Source organism: Pinus tabuliformis, chromosome 7 (genome assembly GCF_031772625.1).
Source record: "Pinus tabuliformis cultivar Carrire ecotype Pingquan chromosome 7, CPIR1, whole genome shotgun sequence".
In the NCBI taxonomy this organism is placed as follows: domain Eukaryota; kingdom Viridiplantae; phylum Streptophyta; class Pinopsida; order Pinales; family Pinaceae; genus Pinus; species Pinus tabuliformis.
The window spans coordinates 1882996839-1883013990 of record NC_142293.1 but is presented as its reverse complement, the minus strand read 5'-3'; the positions used below and the strand labels follow the sequence as shown (position 1 = coordinate 1883013990).

General features: G+C 39.9%; 1 long non-coding RNA gene across 1 annotated transcript; it reads right to left on the bottom strand.

The window, feature by feature from the left end:
* Positions 1 to 11642: 11642 nt before the first annotated feature.
* LOC149255997 (uncharacterized) lies at positions 11643 to 12856 on the bottom strand. The gene is made up of 3 exons (XR_016266434.1): positions 12725 to 12856; positions 11940 to 12083; positions 11643 to 11829 (listed from the first exon to the last, which is right to left on the bottom strand). It is a non-coding gene; the product is annotated as an uncharacterized LOC149255997 (long non-coding RNA).
* Between the last annotated feature and the right edge of the window lie 4296 nt (positions 12857 to 17152).

Here is a 17152-nt window from a genome sequence, read left to right as displayed (position 1 = left end):
AAGGAATGGAAGATTCAACAACAAAGGAAAAAGGAATGCTCCCACTACTCAACATGGAAATGGTCGACCTCCCAAAAGATCAAGAAACTCTAGGTATGATGAATCTAATGTTGTAGATAACAAGCAAAAATAATTTTATCTTATATCTGCCCTCTCTATTGCCTCTCCTCTGGATACCTTGGGAAATTGGTTGATTGATAGTGGTGCCTCAAGGCACTTCACTGGGTATAAGGAAGCTCTTTCAAATCTGATAGAAAATGATACAAATTTGGAAATCATTCTTGGGGACAATGCCACCTATCCCGTGAAGGGAGTTGGAAATGTTACTCTTCAATTGAATCAAGGTAACACCATTCATCTACAAGAAGTACTATATGTACCTAATCTAAAGAAGAACCTGGTATCTATCTTGGCAATGGAGGACAAAGGATTCAAGGTGGCGTTCATTGATGCAAAGGTACGTGTTTGGAAAATAAATTTCAAAGAAGCATCTACTCTTGGATTTAGGGTTGGTAGCCTATATGAAGTTGGAGGAAGCCCATTTGGAGTTATGTCTTGCAACACATCACTTCAATCCGAATTATGGCACCAAAGGTTTGCTCATCTACATTATAAGGCTCTACCCGACGTGAGGAAGATGGTGACAGGTATGCCTGAATTTAAAGTAAAACATGAAGGTGTTTGTCAAGGATGTGCCGAAGGAAAGCATACAAGGGGACCATTCCCCTCAAGTGATAGCAAGATTACCGACATTTTGCAATTGGTTCATACTAATCTATCTGGTATGATGTCCGTGACATCCTTGGGAGGATATTTATATTATGCTATCTTTGTGGATGATTTCTCTTGCAAAAATTGGATATATTTCTTGAAGAAGAAGGACGAAGTATTTTCATGGTTCCATTCTTTCAAATCCTTGGTCAAAAATCAAACAAGGAAGAATATCAAAATATTGAGGACCGATAATGGAACTGAATATGAATCAAATGAGTTCAATGACTAATGTAGAGAAGCTGCCATTAAGAGGGAGACTACTATCACATATAATCCTGAGCAAAATGGTGTTTCTAAAAGGAAGAACCGTTCTATTATAGAAGCCACTCGTGCCATGCTTCATGGTCAAAGCCTTCTGAAGTTATTATGGGCGGAAGCTGCCAACACTGTCGTGTATGTTCAAAATAGATGCCCTCATCAAGCGTTGGACTCCAAAACTCCTAAAGAAGTTTTCATTGGTAAGAAACCTAACGTTTCTCACTTAAGAATGTTTGGTAGCCTCGTATATTTTCATGTGCCAAAAGAAAAGAGAAGCAAATTGGATGCATCTGGAGGAAGAAAGGAACATTTGTGGGCTACAATGAAACTTCTAAGGCATATAGAATTTATGTGCCTGGTCAAAGAGAAGTGGAGATAAGTCATGATGTCACCTTTGATGAAGATGCTACCCTTGGAAAGATTAGTAACCTTCCTATTCCAAGGAAGGACAAACAAGCAGATACAAGAAAGTAGGGAGAACCGCAGGATGAGCCGATGCCCGACGTTGAAGGACCAATGGATCCCATTGATCCACCTCCTCATGAGCCCTCCTCCTCAAAAAGGAGACCCTCATGGCTGAGGGAAACTCTCGAAGACGCTGAGAATCATATTGCCGCAAAGGGAACTTTTCGTGAAAGTAAGAAGCCAAATAGGTACCAAGGGTACTTAACTGCCATGAGCACCATTATTCAAATTGAGCCTTGCACATTCGAAGAAGCTATGAAGCACTAAGTATGGAAGGATGTTATGAATGAAGAGTATGAGTCGATTATTAAGAATGATGTCTAGGATATGGTACCTAGACCCAAGGACAAATCCGTTGTCACCTCGAAATGGCTCTACAAGATCAAGCATGGAGCTGATGGAAGTGTTGAAAAGTTCAAGGCCAGGTTTGTTTCTTGAGGCTTCTCTCAAAAGGAAGGTGTGGACTACGATGAGATATTTGCACCAGTTGCTCGATATACCACCCTTTGTTCGATTATAGCCCTTGATGCCTTGCAAGGATGGAACTTACACCAGATGGATGTCAAAACCGCCTTCTTGCATGGTTCAATTAAGGAGGAAGTCTATGTAGTACAACCCGAGGGGATCGAAGTTCAAGATCGTCAGGCACATGTATGCAGGTTGAAGAAATCCCTCTATGGGTTGAAGCAAGCTCCTCAGGCTTGGTATGAGAGGATCGAAAGCTATCTGATGAAGATGGGTTTTACAAGAAGTGAAGTTGATCCAAACCTTTACTTTAAGGTTGAGAATGACATGCCTCTCATCTTGGTACTTAATGTGGACGATCTCTTTATGACAGGTGCAGACCCTCTAATTCATCAAGGCAATAGGGAGTTGGCTTCCGAGTTCAAGATGAAGGACCTAGGATTGATGCATTATTTCTTGGGGTTGGAGGTCTAGCAAAAGCCAGGTGAGATTTTCCTTTCTCAAGGAAAATACATTATGAAGCTACTTGAAAGATTTGGGATGGTGGACCGCAAGTCCGTTACTACTTCGATGGAACTTAACTTCAAGAAGTTATGCAGAAGTGTTGCTGGGCCTGATTTGGGAAATCCTTTTGAGTACTGTTAACTCATGGGGGCCCTGATGTTCTTGGTGAAATCTCGTCCGGACATATGATTTGCAGTGAACACGTTGAGTCAATTTATGGTTGAGCCTCACCGCATTCATTGGATTGCTACCAATAATCTCTTGAGATATCTCCAAGGCACAATAACCTATGGGTTGAGATACACTGTCGGGAATGTGAGGCTCTGTGGTTATTCTGATGTTGACTGGGTTGGCAGTGTGGTGGATCGTAAGAGCACATTTGGATGTTGCTTCTCACTAGGTTCTGCTTCGATATCCTAGATGAGCAGGAAGCATAAATCGGTTGCTTTGAGCACTACCAAGGCCGAATATATTGTTGCTAGTATGGCCTCCTGTGAAGTTGTTTGGTTGAGGAAGCTCTTTAGTGAGTTGTTTGGACAGGTGCTTGATACCACTATGATCTTCTGCAACAACCAAAGTGGGATTCGTCTTTCTGAGAATCCTGTGTTTCATGACCGCTCCAAACATATTGATATCAGGTGCCACTTTATCCAGGATATGGCACAATGGGGAGCAATAAGGTTCCATCACATTGGGACTGATGATCAGGTCGCAGATATTCTTATGAAGCCCCTAGGGAAGGTCAAATTCTTAACCTTCCGTGAATGACTTGGAGCTGTGGAGAGACCCTCTTATGAGGGCCCCGTTTGATTTGGAGAGTGAGCTCTGTGAGCTCCGGGGGGCTTGGGGTACTTCTTGGAGCGATGAGCGACCATAGGGTGAGTAGTTCACCTTCCCTTAGTGGTGCACGATGTACAGGGTGAGTGTTTCACCTTCCCCTGTGATACCCCATGATGGTTGATATATGCATAGGATGAGTGGTTCACCTTCTCCTATGGCATATGAGTAGGATGAGTGGTTCACCTTCTCCTGCCGATACATCCTACCCATGCAGTCTGGGACTCATGGGAAGTACCTCTCATCTGGCCAATGAGTAAATGAGGATAGGGACCATAGTAGTACCGATGGACGCATCGTGTACTACCGTACTCCCTATGACAAGATGTTTGATATTGACCTGGGATCAATGGAGACTAACTTCGGGTCAATGGAGAGTGGTATGATACACTCTCGATCATTGGAGACTGACTTCGGGTTAGTGGAGAGTGGTATGACACACTCTTGATCATTTTTTCTTCATTATTTCTTCATGGTTTGACATAGCATAGTAGAGCAAAGTATATCAGGGATGTCAGAGATGGTACAGATTGACAGATGATTTGGTAGGTGGATTTCTTCCTAGTTGAAAGAGAGTGTTAAATTTGGAAACTAGGGCCAAAATCCACCTTGGACAATTCATATGATGAAGCTAATATTTTTATTGGATTCTTCTTTCCGAGTGGTGTAGGATTGATCTAAAGATCATCTCATTTAGAAATGTACAATTGGAATTATGAATTTATTTTGATTATGGACAAATTGTCAAGGTCGGCCAACAAACTAATGTAGGTTGAAAAGCCCAGAAGACATGTATTTTCATCCTCAACGTTGCATATAAATAGAAGGTGCATCTACCTCATTTGGACATCATTCATTCTCACACATATCTCTCTCTCCTCATCTGATTGGGTCGTACAACTTCAGGACAACCTTCTTCTCCTCCACACGTGCGAAGGGTTGACTGTGATTTTCTGTTTCTAGCGTTGACCAAGTTGCAGGAAGTTTGACCAGCGTTGACCAGGCAACATTGACCTTGTTTGACTGCGATTTTTGTGGGAATATTTCTATTTGGGCAGGCCGCATTTCTAGGCACATATATAGAGGCATTCCAATTTGTTTGACCAGCGTTAACAGCAGGTTTGACTCTTCGTTGACCGAGTTTGACTGATATTTTCGGGACTATTTTGGGTTGATTCGAACCATCCTTGGAGGCTGAGTTGAATGGGTTTGACCGAGCTAATTTGGAGGAAGATTTATGCTAAATTGACCAATGTTGACTTTTTGGTTAGGGCATCCTGTTGACTGCAAATTGACTGGACAAATTTGACTGTAATTGGGCAAGTGAATTTTGTATATTGTACTCTCTCTCTCTGCTGAACTTTTGAAGAATAATAAGAAGACTTGATCAAAGGGTTTCCCCACTTTGGGGTTTTTCCCTAGCATCCACCAAATATTGTGTCCTCTTGTCTTGGCTTGTCTTCGGCTTTTTATTTATGTTCTATTTGGATTTACTGCCATGTTAATGTGATTGCTAATATGGAAATTGATATTGTGCTAATAAGGAAAATTGAATTAAATTTCTCTTAAGCATAGAACATACCATCGTTATCTAAAATTAACACATTTCCATGGATTTCATTACAGGTCTTCTGAGGACAGTGAGACAACATGATTCTATTATGGTCGTGGTCAACAGGTTGAGCTAGGTAGTTCACTTCATTCCAATGAAGATTACATAGTCAGCTAGTGAGGTGGCACATGTTTTCATTAGGGAGATCGTGAGATTACATGGTGTTCTGAAGAAGATTGTGTCAGACAGGGATGCAAAGTTCACTTCCAAGTTTTGGAAGGAGATATTTACAAGTTTGGGTACAAAGTTGGCCTTTAGTATAGCCTATCATCCACAAACAGATGGACAAACAGAGAGGTTCAACATGATTTTGGAGGATATGTTGAGGATGTACGTGATGCACCAGTAGAGAAGATGGGAGGAGTATCTTCCATTGGTTGAGTTTTCATACAACAACGGTTATCAGGAGTCATTGAGGATGAGTCCTTTTGAGGCACTGTATGGGCGGAGTTGTAATACTCCCATCAGCTGGAGCGATCCAATGAATAGGGTACTTATTGGACTGGATATGTTGGCAGATATGGAACAAAAAATGCAAGTTATAAAGAAGAATTTAAAGGCAGCACATGATAGACATAAGAGTTATGCGGACTAGCATAGGGAATTCAAGGAGTTTCAGGTTGGGGAGCATGTGTATTTGCACATCAAGCCCAAGAAGAGCTCTTTGAGGATTGGATCATGTGTCAAGTTGGCACCATGGTATTGCGGGCCTTTTGAGATCCTTAAGAGGATTGGACCAATGGCCTATCGACTTGCATTGCCTCCAACAATGGAAGTCCATGATGTTTTGCATGTTTGATATATAAAGGATGTTGATCATGTTATTGATTGGTCTGTATTGCAGGTGGAGAAAGAAGGAGAATTCCAGCTGGAGCCTCAATGCATGTTGCAATGGAAGTAGCTCATGCTTAGGAACAGAGCCATAAAGCAAGTTAAAGTGCAGTGGAAGCACTCTAGGCCCAAAAACGCTGCATGGGAGATGGAAGATCAAACGTGGGCCATGTATCCTTCTTTGTTTGCTGGTGGAGGAAAAGTAGTTTTGGTATAATGTTTGGTATATGTTTGGCACATGTTTTGCTAATGTTTTGGTATATGTACATATGTATATGAATGTAAATACTGCAACGAGTTGAGTTATAAAGGTCCAATAAGCGGTATGGTTGTTATCTTGTCATGTTGTCATGATGTTTTCCTTTTGAGCAGTTGTAAATACTGCAACGAGCTAAGTTATAAAGCTCCATGGGTAATATGTTTGCTTTTCAGTGGTTTTACTTAGGTCTTGGTGTGGTTTAACACCAAGGACAATGTTCCCCAAGGGGGAGGGGTCTGAAACAACCCCTGGTTAAAAGTTCATTTAATAGAAGTTAATAGAGGAAAAATAAGACCACAGTTAAGGGACACTTATTCCAAGCTACAAGCTAAATTTTGTGCAAAGATACCCTAGTGGGCATCACTCGATATGTTTATGACTAAGGGAAATTGGCAAAGGCAATGACTAAGGCATTAAAAAGGAAAAAAAAAATTCCACATTTATTTATGAAAATAAAGGAAAATAAGAAAAAAAGGAGGTGAAAGGTCATAGGTTGCATGTGAGGAAGAAATTGAAAGAAAACACTGAAAAATGAAGAAAATAGTGGCCTCATTGATAAAAAGGCTTCTGAGAATCAGTTCATGGCTTTTGGTTAGTTTAGTTTTGGAGCTCTCTCATTATTCTCTCTCTCTCTCTCTCACTCTTGGACACTTAGAGTTTTCTTGGAGCATTCTAGCTTTGGAGCAAGGAAGGGAAAAGCAAGCAAAGGAAAGGAAAGGAAAGTAAAGAGCAAGCAAGGAGGAGCAAGATCAAGTAGCTTCAGCAGGAATACTTGCAGGTAACATATTGCATGTGTGATTTCCTAGCTGGTTTTGAGATGCATGGCTTTGCATTTTGGTATATGGTTCTCTCACTGTCGGTGGCATGGTTTTTCTGTGATATGACAATGGCTTTCAACCTTGCCTTGCCTTTCTCTGGATAGCCATGGTATGATGGGATTGTTTTCTCAGTTTTGAGCTTTGGAAATTCCTGATGGTTTTAGAATCCAAGGCGGAGGTGGTCTCAAGAAAATTCCCAAAGGCCTAGGAATCCCTTGACCGATTTTGGCGGGATACACAGTAAAGCCTAAGGATGGAGTCTCGGTTTAGGGCCTAGTGATCCGGTGTGGATTGTGGTAAAGCCTGAGAGACTGATGTCTCAGTTTAGGGCCTAATGATCCGGTGTGGATTGTGGTAAAGCTTGAGAGACAAGGAGATGAAAAATTCCTCAAGGATAGTGATGGAGTCTGGAGGCATTCCAAGCTCGGTTTGGTTTTGTGATCTCGGTGTCGGTTTTGGTGAGATCATGGTTTGGTGAGGGTGGAGGTGGTTTAACCTTTGGATTCCCTTGGTTGTTTTTGGATTGGTTTATCCATGAGATCCCACATTCATGCTTGGAATATGGCACGGGGGTGACTGGTTGAAAGAAATATTTGGTTCAACCATGTCTATGGTCGGGTGGTACGTGGAAGTCTCGAACCTAGTCGACTTTGCCTATGTTTAATGAAATCTAAGTTCTCTTGCTTTTGTACTTGTTAATATGTGGCTTTAATGGTTGTTATCTCATTGTTATTTTCATGGTTTAATGTTGGTTATATGATTGGTTATTGTCATGGTTATTTAATGTATTTACTTGTAATTGAAAGGATAATGGATGCAAGACCTAATTGATGTCAAAATAGTTAAGAGAAGAGGGTGGTGATCCTTCTTGTCAAGTTCTATATGAGTTATCAGTCGATTATGCTTTGTCTTGTATTCATTTCTTGTAGATTGCATTGATGCCAAGTGTTTGGTAGAATGTCAGTCCTAGTTGGGGATGGTCAGGCCTAGTCCTGGAGTCAGTTTTTGATTTGTAAGTCTTGTCATTATGTAAATTATGGATTTTGAAAGTGTCATTGAGTTCTAGGCAGTGACCTGGGCTCTGGGCCTGAAAAAGTGGCTCAAATCCCGGAGACGCAGGCACAACACTGGGTAGAAAAGTCCCTAGACGCATGCATACCCATGTTATGGGAGCGTCTGGAGCCTTTTGGACACATGCTTGTCCATATGAAGGGATCGTACAAGGGTTTAGTGGTCTAAAAACTCAGTAGGACCCAGGGGCTGGTTACCTGAGTGGTTGTGATGGTCCTTGGGAGTCTTGTTGCTGATGTTGAAGGTCTGTATGGTGTGTTTCCGTAGTTCCACTTCCTTAAGGTGACTTAGGAGGTCGAATCATATCATAGTAACTTCTCATCACATGTTTACCCCAGTTGCCAGTTACTTGGGTAGATGTGGGAGGAGGGCGTTACACCGGGTCATTGAATTGGAAGGTAGGAGAAGTGATATCCTCATATCACAAGAAGAAGAAATAAGGATGAAAAGCAGGGCTACTTGGATTAAAGCTGGAGACAAAAACATGAGATTCTTCCATTCACAATTCAACAATAGAAAGATATATAATTCTATTCGGAAAATTAAGGATGCTTCAGGGAATATATACAATACCCAAGAGGACATAGAGCAGGTGACAATTACACATTTTAAAGGGAAATTTACAGAACAATTACCTTCGTTTATGTCTCAAATGGAATATATCACATCACTGCCCATAATGTTTTCTGAGGAGGATAATGCAAAAATGGGGCTTCCAATTTCACGCACAGAGTTGACTAAGGTATTGAAGGTATGCGCCAAAGAGAAGAGTCTGGATCGGACGGGTGGGGGGTAGAATTATTTCTACATTTCAAAGAGATGATGATTCCAAATTTATTGGTGGTTACAGAAGAATCTAGGACACAAGGGTATATTTCAGGTGCCATTAATGCCACTTTCATTGTTGATCCCCAAGAAGGAGAGGCCTGAGTTGTTTGCGGACTATAGGTTGATTTCCCTTTGCAATTCAGTCTATAAGATGATATCAAAGTTGATTGCCTGCAGGATAAAACTGGTATTGTCTAAGAACATTATAGAGGAACAATTTGGGTTTTTAGAAGGAAGACAGATTCAAGACGCTATTGGGATTGCCCAAGAAATGATACATTCCATAAAAACAAGGAAACAAAAAGCATGCCTCCTTAAGGTTGACCTCATCAAGGCGTATGATTGTATTGACTGGGAGTTTCTCAAGTTGGTATTGATTAAAATTGGTATGTCCATTCGGAATATCAATTGGATAATGGGGTGTGTTAAAAACTACAAACTTCGCGGTCATTATTAATGATTTTCCGACTCATTTCTTTCAGGCGAATAAAGGTTTGCGACAAGGATGCACCCTTTCCCTGCTCCTCTTTTTGCTTGTTATTGATTGTCTAAGCATAAAAATGAGAGAAGCTCGGGAAAATGGACAAATTACTAGTGTGAGGATCTCTAGACAACATCATATTACACACTCAATGTTCATAGAGACAACATCATATTACACACTTAATGTTTGTAGATGACCTTCTTTTTGGGGGCCAATCCTCTACTAGGGAATGGGGTATTATACATAGAATCATAAAATCTTTTGGTCTAGCCTCTGGATTATGTATGAACGAAGGGAAATCTATGCTAGTCGGTGTGGAAGGAGAGGAAGAAAGGACTAAGGAGATTTCAGTATTGTTTGGTGTTGAATATACGAGCCTTGATGATGGGTTTTCATATCTTGGTTTCAACTTGAAACCTATAGGATACAGTAATATGGACTGGGATTGGTTGATCAACAGATTCCAGAAGAAACTATCGAGTTGGAAACACAGATGGTTAATGATGGGAGGAAGAATTGTCATGTTGAAATCAATACTACAAAACTTGTCTGTATACTGGATGCATTTGTTCTTATTGCCTAGGGAGATCATTCATAGGATTGATGTGATCATGGGTCGTTTCTTGTGGGCAGGGACACAAAAAAAAATACATTTTCTTTGTTGGACAGATGTTGTTTGGCTTGTTGAAGAAGGTGGATGGGGGATAATAGACACCTCAACATTTAATAAGGCACTGATCATAAAAAACATGTGGAGAGTGGTTTCAGGTAATAGTCTTTGGGTTCTCATCATCAAAGATAAATACATGTATGGACAAGATTTTTCCACATGGATAGGCAATGGATAGGCAGTGGGGCGAGGAAAAAATCATGTGTATCATTCATATGGAGGAGTATGATGCATAACTTGCAATGGATGTCGACCTTCATCCGATGGGAGGCACGAGATGGATCAAGGATCAAAATAGGTCTAGATGCTATTATAGGGATGATAGGAAATCATACCCTATCGGAGCAGCTTCTCAATCTTATACACAAGAATGGTATTTTCTTTTTATGACAGATCTATCACCCAGGTGGACAGAGCATTGATCAACAACATTGGAACAGGGCTTCAGATCTCGGGCTAATAGAGATATATGCAGTGGAATGGGAGAAATATATATCTCAACTTCGAAATGTTGGTATTAGTTTAGAGGAGATGGGAGAACATGATCAAATGAAATGGGGAGGCAGTCTTAAGAAGAGCCTTCCGAGGGTAAAAGAAATTTATCAATATATGCCTAGAGTCGAGAAGAAATTCAATAGTCATGAATGGTCTCAGACTATATGGAAAGGGAATCTCCCTTACAAAATTAGAAGTTTTTGTTGGCTTGTTGTGAATGATAGAATTTTGACGTGGAATAATTTACAAAAACGAGGTTTCAACGGACCAAGCATATGTCCGATGTGTATGAGGGGCCCTGAATATACTGAACACTTACTTCTTACCTGTATTCATGCGAAGGCGGTATGGGAAGGTATCATGGGGCTACTGAAACTCAAACTGTGGGGAATCACACTACTCTGATTTCTTATATACAGGCATGGAACAGAAATAACAAAAGTTTCAGATACCTTCCCTATTTCATCATGTGGACTATTTGGTGAAGCAAAAACGCTCATATCTTTGATCAGAAACCAGTGAAGGTTCAGGAAGACATAATCAAGGCTATCACATTCTACAATGAAATGGGATCAACTACGAAGATAAACATACTCCGGACCTGTAAATATATAGACCTGTGGCATTCATATCCAGTCGGATTCTTCGATGGAGCGAGTAAAAGGAGACAATGCGGATGTGGGGCAGTAATCATCAAGGAACCAAGTAGATTCTACCATTTTTGGTGGGAGGGGGACAGGGGTCAAACAATAAGGCATAGATATTAGCATTGTGGGGTGTCTTAATTGCGGCAAAGTGGCTCAGAATAGAAAACATAAAGATATTCGGAGATGTGAAAGGTATCATTGACTGGGTGAAAGACTACACAAACTTTTGTCCTCCGATATTAAACAACTGGATGAAGAGAATCAGAATGCTGGTAAGCACCTTTCAGAGCATACAATTCCAACATATCTATCGAGAACAAAATTGGATGGCAGATCTATTATCCAAGCGAGGGATAGCAAAGGATTTAGGTAAGTTCTTTTTCAACGAATTTGAACAGGGAATGATGGTTAATGGCGGTAGCATTAACTATTCGTAGGAGACTATCCAAAGACCAAGAAGGAGTCTGAATATGTAGACAGATCTATATGTAAGGGTTTTTTTGTTGTTGTATGATGAACTAAAAAGGAACAATTAGATGTGACAACTTTTGAACAGTTGTGAAAAGTTATAATAGAAGTAGGAAAGTCCTGGATTATCATAGAAAGAAATGAATATTTACAGGCAGAATATGCATTCTCTTTTTTTAATGGAAAGACGAAGTGTTTTTTCTCTGAAAAAAAGTAGATCTGTTTTAGGCTCCAAGGCTGATAAGGTCTTAGTTTGTCCTCAGGGATTTATATCTGAAAATACAATGTCCAGGATCGCTCTGCCAACATGGTGAGGTGAAGAGATGCATAACAGACTTGATCTCTGCAAGACAAAAATGGTAACAGACTTGATCTCCACAAGACAAAAATGGTTATTAGCAAAAAAGGGAACCGACAATGCAGCAATCCAGATAGGAGACAGATTCTTCGTACCAATGGAGTGCTGGAAATGCAGGCTATGCAGTTAATGCAACAGTGAAACCACCAAGACTGAAGAATGCATGGTTTCACTATGCGAGGAAAACGTGCAAAGTACGCCCATGGTTGCAAGCGTTGGAAATATCAACATTTGTTTCTCTGCAGGATAACGGCTGGTTTGATCAGTTGAAGACAACAGAATGAAGTGGAATATAGGAAGACTTACTGACTATTTTTGGTAATGAAAAATTTATATAAGTTAATAGAACAATACAATACAAAATGGGATGGAATTTTACAAAATGTCATTGAAAAGTCATTGAACAGTTGGGCCAACTAGCTTTACAATTGATAGCATGTTTAAAGATAAAGATGAGGCAGACTGAAATCAGATTATTAAGAAACCGCATCAATTGTTCAATCAATGAGGTTCCGAGACTCTCGATCAACTAACAATTGAACCAATGATTGCAAGGAATCCATTTTTCAATTTCGGCCTCTCTTATTTTTTTTGGAGAGGTCTAGGTTCTCTCGAGAAGAAGGGTCAAAGATTTGCTATGCGTTTGAATCTAACAAGAAAGCAGCTGTGTCAAAAATTTTGGTCCCTGATCTGCTCTCCTCTTTGTTTACTTCTTTAAGTAGTTCCTCTCCTCTTTGTTTACTTCTTTAAGTAATTCCTCTTAGCTTTCCGAAAATGATCTCACAAACCCAACATTAATAATTCATATGTGAAATGGTTTAACATTTTGGATCCAAGACTATCATTTTTCTACTCTCTAATTGCAGGTTTTAGTACTTACAGTTATTTCTAAATTGCAACTGCTATTGGTTTAGATCTAAGCCCGGCACAACAGGTTATGCGACATCAGGAAAAAATTGGTCCCATCTATGGACAGGGCTATCTCTCTCCCTCATCCCCTCGTGGCAGCTGCATCTCTGTCCGGAGTAGTGTTTCTTTACTGGCTTTCTTCCACTTTATAGGGTGTTTCTTTTTGGGATCACCTTCTTGTACGTCATGTCTAGCCAGGTCTTTAGGTTGAGCCATTTGGTTTACTGTTCTTTTATATTCAATGTTCAATTTATATTTTATTTGTTATTTTCTTTTATTTGTCAGGGTTGTTTTTGACACGGTTTATTTTCTCATTCACTTGGGTTTAATTTCAAGGGATATTTCTGTATTCAAGGTTTTATGATCATAATGAATTACATAGTTTTTCAGTATAAATCATATAAGAGAAAATTTTTGGCCAACTAATTTAGAATCAACAAGTGTGGTTCAATCAACAAGTATAGTTTATCATATTAGTGTGATTCATCATCAAGACTCTTATGTGATTTCTACCTAAAAACTTTTCTTAATTCAGGGATACGTTGACTCTTTGTGATAAGGATCCAATAGTAAGTACTCCCACACACATGAAATCTCAGTGCTTGCTAAATTGTAAATTATTGGTATATCTTGGTGAAGCTATACTTTTGGTGTTATAGTGACAAGAGCTCTAGCTAAATCACAAGTTATTAGTATATCTAACTTGTTGACTATACTCTTTGGTGACACAAATTACTCCAACATATTAAAAAACTGATAGTTACATGTGCCTTTCACCTATTTTGTTCATTAAGGTTATTAGAGGCTCTCTCTGCCTCAATGTGTAAGAGATATTGTCTGTCTTATTATGCTATGTAAATATTTTGACTTAGTAAAAATAAAAATTAAAAAAAAAATAACCCATTTTAAAATAAAAATTCTATGTTATTTTTTTTATCAATTTTAGTTGGATAGTTAAAATAAATTTAAAATAAAAATAAAAATAACTCTATATTAAAAAAATTAAATTATTATTTTTTTTTAATAATTTATTTTTTAATAGTTAAATAATTTTATGGATCAAATTAATGATAGTTTTTGAATTCCAAATACCCATAATATTCATATTAAATATAGCTATAACGAATTAAGACGGCCAAAATCAATGTTAACTCCCAACCTACCAAACAAGAAGAGAAACTTGATAAATCCAAAATTAATATATATCAAACTGATTAATATAAATTTCAATCCAATTTCAAATAATTAGACATCCACTCTTCCATGTTGGCAAATGTTCATCTCATAAAACACACAGCCTATGGTAATCTTTATGGAATTGTAACAGGATAGCCAGTCACAACAGTGAGGAATTTAATATCAGGCAGAACGCAGAATCGGGGCAGAAATCAGATACTTTCATTATTCATCAACAGGTTATGCGTCATCAGGAAAAATTGGTCCCATCTATGGACATGGCTATCTCCCTCCCTCATCCCCTCGTGGCAGCTGCATCTCTGTCCGGAGTGTGTTTCTTTACTGGCTTTCTTCCACTTTATAGGGTCTTTCTTCTTGGGATAACCTTCTTGTACGTCATGTCTAGCCAGGTCTTTATGTTGAGCCGTTTGGTTTACTGTTCTTTTATATTCAATGTTAAATTTATATTTTATTTGTTATTTTCTTTGTTTGCTAGGGTTGTTTTTGACATGGTTTATTGTCTCATTCATTTGGGTTTAATTTCAAGGGTTTATTCTCTTATTTATTTGGGTTTAATTTCAAGGGATATTTCTGTATTCAGGTTTTTATGATTCATAATGAATTAAATAAAAAAAAATTAGTAGAAATCACATAATAGAAAAATTTTGGCCAATGAGTTTAGAACCAACAAGTGTGGTTCAACCACAAGTGTGGTTTATCATACAAGTGTGATTTATCATCAAGACTCTTATGTGATTTCTACCTAAAGACTTTGCTTAATTCAAGGGATGCGTTGACTCTTTGTGATAAGGATCCAATAGTAAGTACTTCCACACACATGAAATCTTAGTGCTTGCTAAATTGTAAATTATTGGTATATCTGGGTGAAGCTATACTTTTGGTGTTACAATGGCAAGAGCTCTAGCTAAATCATAAGTTATTAGTATATCTAACTTGTTGACTATACTCTTTGGTGACACAAATTACTCCAATATATTAAAAAACTGATAGTTACATGTGTCTTTCACCTATTTTGTTCATTAAGGTTATTGTGCCTAGAGGCTCTCTCTAGCCCAATGTGTAAGAGATGTTGTCTGTCTTATTACGTTGTGTAAATATTTTGACTTAGTAAAATATATATATATATAAAACCCCATTTTAAAATAAAAATTCTAGTGTTGAATTGAGGCCTCTGTGATCCATATTAAATTTACGAAAAGTTTTTCGGCATAAATCACATGATAATACATTTGTCACGCATTTGGAACCAGGGTGTGGTTCATCGTCGGGACAAGTTGAAGAATCAGACCATGACTACATATTAATAGGAGAGCAGACCTTCCAACGGCTAGGTTTCACTGAAAAACGACTATATTAGACTGGACAGGGAAAACAACTATAATTGACCCATAAACGACTATATTTGACTATTTAATTAAAACAATATTTTATTTATTTATTTATTTATTTTTCGTGGAAAAAGTTGTAATTCCCATTATAAGTGAAAATTACATTTGTATATGCATGCGCATTGCTTTAAAAGGTTGTGCCTGACCAAATAGATAAAACTGTGCATTCCTCCATGCAGGGAGTAAGTGAAAATATCAAAAAATAATTAACTGTCTGGCCCCTTCGTAGAGGGAATATGATAAGTACTGATAGCTATTTACAATAAGTCAAAAAGATAATCATCAAAACAAAAGAAAGTTGTCTCTTTCAAGTACTGCTTCAGAGAGCTTCAGGGTCTACAAATGGCCTGTGATAATGTTGATAAACAACACCATCCAGTTCCTCGCAAATCAACCAAGTGTCATCATCCTTAATCACTGCTTCTTTGGATAAGCAATCAGCAATGGTGTTTTGTTCCCTGTGGTGTGAGCGTCCCCTATAGCCGCCCGTGCTCTAGTCAGAGGTGGGGAGGGTGGCCGAAGAGGAGCTTTCCCACGCTTCTTCCTTTGATCTTTCTTGTGTATCTTGTCCGCTTCAGTCGGATCTTGTGGTGTTGGATCTTCCCCTTCTATTGCAGATTGAGGTTCCTCCCGTGGGGTACGGGCTTCCTGAACATTTTCCACCGGCTGTTGTCCTCTCTTGATGACCAGAGGGAAATCTTTGTACACGTGCCCAACTTTGTGACATCTGCGGCATCTGTATGGAATGCCCTCGTAGTCCAGAGGCTGCTTCCGGGTGAAAGACCTCCACTGAATAGTAATGAATTCCTGCAACCCTCCCCTTGTATCCATATGCACCAGAATTCTGGCAAAGGCCATCTTGCCAGTAGATAAGTATGATTTATCAGATTCCATGTATGAGCCGATGGAATTCCCAATTCGTCTGAAGATGTCCTCAGACCAGAAATGTAACGGGAGCCCTGGTAATCTTACCCAGATCGGCCCAACACCAAGCTGCTCTGTGTCCGGGTCGAAAAGAGGGGACCAACGTTTCAGAAGGACAGGGGCATGCTCGAAGTGCCAATAAGACGAGAGGACCCAATTCGTGAGATCAGGCCTGGAGAACCGGAGAGCGAACCACCCCTTCACAAATGTCTGCACAGTGGGCAAGTCGGCCAAATGGTTCCCCCAGACCTCAGAGACCCAAGTTTTCAAACGGGTCATTGTATAGCTTCGGCCCCTTATTCTGCCTACTAACACCCTGTCAGCAAAATCCATAGTCTCGCCAAGCCGAATGTCTTCCTCAAGTCTGAGAAAGGTATCCACCTCCTTGGTCCGGAAGCACTTTGTCTTCTTGCTTGTCCTGACTTTAGCTACTGGGCTTTCTCAACTGGCTAGGATGTGCTCCAGGGCAGGAGGGTTCACCGGGGGAGAAGATGAGCCGGCGGGAAGGCTTTCCACTAAAGGGGGGATACTAGTAAAACTGCCAGAGGGGAGAGTGGTCGAGCACAACGTGATCAGGGGGACCGTAGAGGAAGAAGGAGCAAGGGGAGTGGGGGGGTTAGCGGAATGAGGGGGTTGAGGGAAGTGACCAGGGGAAGGGGACGGAGGGTTAGGGTTAAGGCAACCCGTAGCAAACCCTAGGGAAGACGGAGATGGCGGGGGAGTAGAGAGGGATGGCCAAGTTGGAGGGTCGTCCGGCAAAACTATCTGGTGGTCCTGAGAGCGAGGGGAGGCCAGAGATAGCCTCATGCAGATCATTGCTAAACGAAATAGACCCTAACTTAGCAGGTCTCGAGGTCGCCTAGATAGTGCCCTCCGCTAACTCATCTTCC